The 6,771-nt window shown below is 50.9% G+C and overlaps 1 long non-coding RNA gene across 1 annotated transcript in view; it reads right to left on the reverse strand.

The window, feature by feature from the left end:
- The window catches only part of LOC149352934 (uncharacterized), a 147,590-nt gene extending 143,179 nt beyond the window's left edge, over positions 1 to 4,411 (reverse strand). Inside the window, exon 1 of the long non-coding RNA XR_016290887.1 lies at positions 4,257 to 4,411. This is a non-coding gene — a long non-coding RNA (uncharacterized LOC149352934). The remainder of the gene's footprint in view (positions 1 to 4,256) is intronic.
- Positions 4,412 to 6,771: the final 2,360 nt, after the last annotated feature.

Genomic DNA, 6,771 nt, shown 5'->3' on the forward strand with positions numbered 1-6,771 from the left:
TTATTCGCATGCCGCTATAGCGGCGTCCAGATTTCTCTTGAAAAATCAGAGGTCATGCTACTAGCCTGCTCACCCAAAAGACGCGAGTTCGATCCCGGCCGCGGGGGTCGCATTTTGATGGAGGCAAAATGCTAGAGGCCCGTGTACTGTGCGATGTCAGTGCACGTTAAAGAACCCCAGGTGGTCGAAATTATACCGGAGCCTTCCACTGCGGCTTCCCTCAAAGCCTATAAGTCACTTTGGAACGTTAAACCCAAATAAACCAAACCAAATTGACCAATATCTAATAGTGTACAGAATTTGGTGAGTCGGGAATTATTCAGCATGTTCATCCAGTCTGGTTCATAGCTGATTAAGCATGGCGCCAAATATCGAACGCGAGAAGTCAGAGTGCCTATATGTTCGATGCACGTACTTGCCACTCCTCAGCATCTGCGCCCAAGTCCGCGTTTTATCGCCTGAATTATTGCCTCTTCCCAAAACCTTCTCAGAAGCCAGTGAAACACTGATCTTGAGTGGTTATACGGTGAGGACAAAGATCGGGGGTCGTCCTGGATTTTAGGCTTCCCTAGCGAATTCGGAACGGTCCGAAAATGAAATCCCTGCCTCTCGCAGTACCTGCCCGTGGATTCCACACAGAGATTGGCCACGCCAGCCTGCTCCTGGAGGAAGCAGGAAGAGAGATCGCGGGCTGCACGCCCCTGATACGCCGCAGCCACCCGCGCAGGCGCGCCCCTAGTCGCGCCGGCCGACGTCGCGTTGTAAAGCAGCGGCGGTGGTCTCGGTGGCGGCCTCGGCAGGGCGCGGGCCTTGGGCCCAGCGCCGCTGCCTGCCGGAAGCGCGCAAGATGGATGGGCCCGGCTGTAATTAGGCCTGATGGATTCCCTCTCGCGCAGCCCGCCGCAGGACGCCTCCAGCACGCTCCCAAGACGGCCGCGGGCACGCTATGCGCGGCGCACTGCGGGCTCCCATGGCAGGACCCTCCCTCCTCTCACCCCGGCCGAAGCCTGTCTGCCGACAAGCGGCGTGCTGCAGCTCCGCTCCTCGTGGTTGCGGTGCTCGAGCAGGATTGCGAGGGAGTCCGCCACAATCAGCACCACGGGCTTTGTTCACGTTTTAGCTGCTTTACCATTACGTGATGACCGAATTTAAGTTGCGGCTCGGGAGAAGCATGTCTTCAAGAGCAGGGCGTTAAGTATAGTAGGCGCGTAAGCCTGCTATTTCGCTTGTCGGCTTTATACGAGTACTACGGTGGAGTAGTTCTAGTATCTAAAAAGGCTACCTAATATATTCACCTGGTGAAATAATCAAAGTGAAAATTAGATTGGCTAGCTTTATGAGGTTTAAGCCACCGTTTTGATGAAATAATTTTCATGTGACAAACCATAGGAACTGGCAGTGAAGCACATGCTCTCAGTAGAGTACTCCGGATTGATTTAGATCACCTGGGGGTCGTCAACGTGTTCCGTTATACTTAAGTACACGAGCATTTTTGCCTTTCGCCTGCTCAGAAATGTGACGGCGGGGCAGGATTCGAACCCCTGGTTTTTTGCTCATCCTCATAACACCATTGATCCAAATCCATGGCTGTTCTGTCGTGAATTAACGCATCACCAGCGGGCGCAAAGAAAGAAAGGACACCAAGGCGGCACTACTCAGTATTGTCTTCCTTCCTTGTCCATGACCTTTAGCGCAGTAATAATTCATCACACAATGACCGAACAATAATCCCAACACTCGACCGATTTCACCACATTCACTGGCACGAGGTTTGTGAATGACTGATGCAGATATTTCTTACCGCTTCACGGCTGTACTCATTTGTGTCGAAACCATGAGTACAGAGAGAAGGAGAGAGGTTTATTTGAGAAAAAGGTACGTAGGTCAGTTTGAGGGACCATAATCTGGCCTATTGCTCTGAACTGGGGAAGAGGAAGAGGGTTGTGCTGGGTAACGATGCGGAGAGGAGAGGCGAATACTCGCAAGCACGCCAGCAGCGCGCCTAATCACGACTGGGAGTCAAGACCCGTGTTGCGCAAGAAAGGGAGGTGCGTCCCCGTTGCCTGGAGAGCTTTCCGAGGCTCCGGCCAAGAGCTCAATACGAGGTCCTCCAAAGGTGGCCTGCTCATGAAACGGCCAAGGAAGCTGACACCACCGGTATTTCGCGCACAAACACAGGGTATACCGCGATCGCATAGTCCACTGTCCGATATCTCCGTGACGGGACAAGAACAGCAATCTGAAGTGTACGCGAGTCCAGTCAAATGCAGGCACCACATTGTGAAAGCAATGCCCAATTTGCAGCCATGACTAGGTTACAGAGGCTAGCCGTGCACATTACAGGTTTTACTGGAGGTCTATTTTGCGCTAGCACTGCGGAACGCAAAAATGGGCAGGCTTGGTTTTGTTGTCACATACGTTTTATTTAATATATACAGGGCGTATATTTTCCGTTCCCAGATCTTTATTTTTAAAATAGGATATATATATGAAAGGGGAATGCGGGGCTCGTTATAAATATGGCGTTAACTGCTTCTGCGTCCTAAACTATACAAACGGCGTCTGTATTTGCTGCATTATAAATGCGAGCGAAACCATTTTACAAATTTGCAACACGAGAAAGCCAACTCAACGAGGTTTCAGATGCGTATTTTTGGCATTCGATATTTTGAACTACATTGCCGATCGAGAAAATTTGAAAACTGGGCTCACATTCGATGTTGACGGCCTTTAACTTCGTAATCTTGTCTCATAAAATAAAAATGAAAATTTGGTTCATTGATTTTAGTTAATTAAACGCCTAATTGTTGTTGAGCTCTGTGCCGGACTGTGCGCTGATGTATACCTTCCAGCAGCACATTGCATAGCGTTCCCAAAATGAGGGAGGGGAAGCACCGTTGACAAAAGCCGCAGTTCTGTTTCTGAAGTTCTTCGATACCATTAGTTTAACTTTTTCGCTTGACAGCAACACAAATTGAAACTGTGCTCCAAAACGCTCACAAAAAGCAGCCACATGCCAACGTCTGACGCTAAGACGCGAAGTTGTTGCTCTTGCACTTCCGCGGGGGCGAGCTGGGGGCGGCTCTGTATGCACCGTGCGGTCATAATGTATATATCCTTTGTTGCCCTGCATCTGAGAGCTAAGGAACAGTTTACTGAAGAACCACTAAAATACGAGCTGGGGGCGGCTCTGTATGCACCGTGCGGTCATAATGTATATATCCTTTGTTGCCCTGCTTCTGAGAGCTAAGGAACAGTTTACTGAAGAACCACTAAAATGCGGGCTGACGACGATGGCGACGATAATGATTTTATTTATTTATTTGCTTAAAAATACTGCAGCCACATTCAGGCTATATCATGGAGTGGCTTACATGAAGATACAATCGGAAATTTCATGCTCCAATAGATATGGCGGTAGCGAGCAGCGCATCCATATTAGCCCCACGAATGCGCTCGGGAATGCTGCGTGAAAGCTGACTTCTAGCGTTCATGCCGCCTCCGCCAATTATGAACTTCAATTGATCAAAATGTTTTAAAATGAGGAAGGAAAGATGCCACATACAGCGCAAGACAGAGCGCCTGTATGGTCGTGTGCTCATTAGCTTACTGTCGTCTATACAAGGCGACCAAAGCGACAGTAACTGCCGTTCTTTCTGTCATCACATCTTGCAGTAAGAATGCCGCTTACTGGCTGTCTGGATTATTTTTTCATATGTTTAGGCCGTAACAGTGCCTTTGGAATTTTCATTCTTGCACCTTACAAATGCACAAAGTGACGCGATATGCGCTTAAAACGACGAGGAAAAGAAAAAGAGTCAACCCGAAAGCAGTTCAAGCTCAGATCGAAGTAGCCGTTAGAACGGTTTCGAGGGAGCTCCAACTGCGCAATAGATTTTCTACAAGTGGACTGGCCTTTATTTTCAAAAACCGAAAGCTTAATTTCAGACGCAATACGTCTGAACCTTTGATTTTGGGGAGTAGGCGAATGCAGACGAAAGAGTATGGGCAAAAGTTGTCCTTAACTTCCTGAGTAGCCAGAGACCATAGACGAGACCGAAACCAAGCTAGGTGTGGGCTCGAGGCAGCGCAACTATCCAAATACTAAAACGATGGCATGGAAATATTCGGTGCCAAAACAGAGCGCGAGTGATAGCAAGCGCACAAAGAGAATGCTACCACAGTTAACTTCATTATTGCGTCGATAAGTCTGGCCTTCAACTTTCTGCATGCCAGAAACACGTAAAACTGCTTACGTTCCTTAACAAGGGCCAGGCACGGTCTTGAGTCAGCATAACGAACGTAGTTCTCCGAGCCGCAGGCGTCGTTAACTGCTTCTCCTTGTTTGTTTCGGGACCTCTTTTAAGAGTTTTCTCTCAGCAGCTTAGAGGCATGGGAAAACGCGTGTTTAGCGCTGACGAGTTGGTTTTCCCTGAGCTCCTTAGGAATACACCATGAATCGCCTTCGTCTTTCTGTTGAGTTATAGTTACACTAAGCAGGCAAGCGTCGCTGAGCAGATGGCCTATCCGAAACGGGTGAAAGGTGGACGCCGCTTCATTACTATTTTTTTTTTAAATTCTCATTCCCTCCAAAAAGATCGTCGAAAAGAGTTTCCGAGTAAACAAGACGCCAGAGTGGAAGACGTCTTGACTCGCTGACCCCATTTATTTTTTTCCTATTCGGAACAGCTTGCTTGAATGCCGTCTCCACGAAGGGCACGCGCGCACAGTTGCGGAAACGCGGCTTGCGAAACGAGCCAAACATTTCGCACATGAGTTAAGCGGGTAAACAGGCGCACTCGATCGCTTCCGCGGAGGGAAAGGAGCGCGCGGGGGAAGGACGCCGCACAGAACGGAGCCCGCAGGTACGGGCACCGCCGTTCCCCTCGGAATAAACACGCAGCCCGGGCCTCGAGTGATGCGCACTTGAGAGCTAGCTTCTAGGGCGCGCGGGCGGGCGTGGACGCGTTTACGAGCGCGACGAACTGCGCGCAACAGGCCCGTGTTTCTCCGCAGCGCCTGTCAACGGAATGAAGCGCGGAACGAAAACAAGCGCTTGCCAGGCGCGATGAAAACGGGCTCCCCCCACCCTCCTCCGACCTCCCCCGACTGCCCCTCAGCCCGCGCGACGACTTGACGGCCGCGAGCTCGGTTCCGGCACCCGCTGCGTGGGACGGCTCATTTCGGAGCAGATTGCGCGAAACACCGCGTGACGCTCGGATGCCGAGCAATGCCGCTGCCTTAAGCTGCCCGGTCCGCCGGCTCACACGGTGCTGCAGCGCATTCACGGAGACTCGGAAAAATTACCGGCTGTAGGGCTCGTTCGCGATGTCCCTTCTCCCGCTCCGCTTGTTCCCATTATCTGGTTAGATTGACGGAGAAGGGTGGAAAGCATTCTCCCTGTGTCCACTTCGCAGCATGGACCGATTTTATGTTGTTATCGTTGTTGTTGTTGTGGTCGCAGACTGCATCCAGGCTTTTAAAATTAGACAGTCATTCCCAAAGTTGTACGAACACCGAAACCGTGATGCGAGTAATGTCGTACGTTATGTTGTTGCACGCTGAGGGAGCAAAATTTTCAGTTCGCCCCGCCTTCCCTTCGTGCCCCTTTTTGCTGTTTTCTGTTCGTTTGATGAAAATGCTGGATATACTATTAGTCGTGACGCGTACACGGAAAGCCAGACACCTTGGAATGAAGCATGCACGCGTGTGCAGAGTGCGCACCTTGTCCTATATGCAAGTACTACGAGTGCCGTAACGTATTAATTAGCATTCATGTATTTCCTGTACCTCATTGCCTGCCGTATCACTCGTTGCGCCTGTCATTAGTAACAGGGACTGTGTTCCACCACCGGACGGCAGCACGAGTCGGTGGCATCCATTTTATGATTGCCAGCGCACTTTCTTCCTGGGCAAGTAGCCGAGCGGACAGCATGAATAGTGGCCGGCAAGGTCAGCACTGGGCGACATGGTTCTGCCGGAACGAGGGTGTCAGCTCTCTAGAGATTCACTCGCGGGACTAGTGGCATTGTATGGCGAACATGCAGTATCCTTCAGAACCGTCTTCTATACCGGGTGGAGGCTGGAAAGCACGCCGCTCGTCAACAGCGCAGGAAACCAACCCTGGACAGGCGCCGACTGTGATAACAATCGCCAACATCCCGCGCAGCCTTACAGCCTTACAACGAGTCGAAGACGGCTCTTCGAAATGCTCCCTACTCGCCACACACTACCACCAATCGTACATGATTCTAGAGAGAGCTCACACCCTCCTTCCAGAAGAACTAGGTCCCCCAGCGCTGCCCTTGCAGGCCAACATCCATGCTGCCTGCTCAGCTGGACATGCACAAGAAGAATGTGCCCTGGGAACTACAAAATGTGTGCCTCTAAGGAGCCAACAAGGGCCTTCGACTCCCGCTGCTGTCTGGTGGCGGAACACAGTCCCCACTATTAATGACAGGCTCAACGAACGACACAGCAGGCCATGCCTTGCGGGAGGTAGAGAAGTGCAAATCAATATGTACAGGCAGAGCAATTGCCGACAGGCTACTGTAAGGCTAATCCGGCCTGTCCACTGACAGCACCACCACCACCATCACCGCCCTCGTAGAAAACTGGCTTGGGTTGAAGGAATTTCCACCTCCAGCTTCTGCTATATAGGAGGGAATACAAGCTCAGTACAGCTCCTTCTACGAATTGCCGCGAGCAAGTTGGTTATCCCACCACGTTGTACTTAACTGTACTGTTTCTGCATATATAGGCCGCGTTCCC

This window comes from Amblyomma mixtum, chromosome 3 (genome assembly GCF_055824585.1).
Source record: "Amblyomma mixtum isolate Tamu chromosome 3, ASM5582458v1, whole genome shotgun sequence".
Classification (NCBI taxonomy): domain Eukaryota; kingdom Metazoa; phylum Arthropoda; class Arachnida; order Ixodida; family Ixodidae; genus Amblyomma; species Amblyomma mixtum.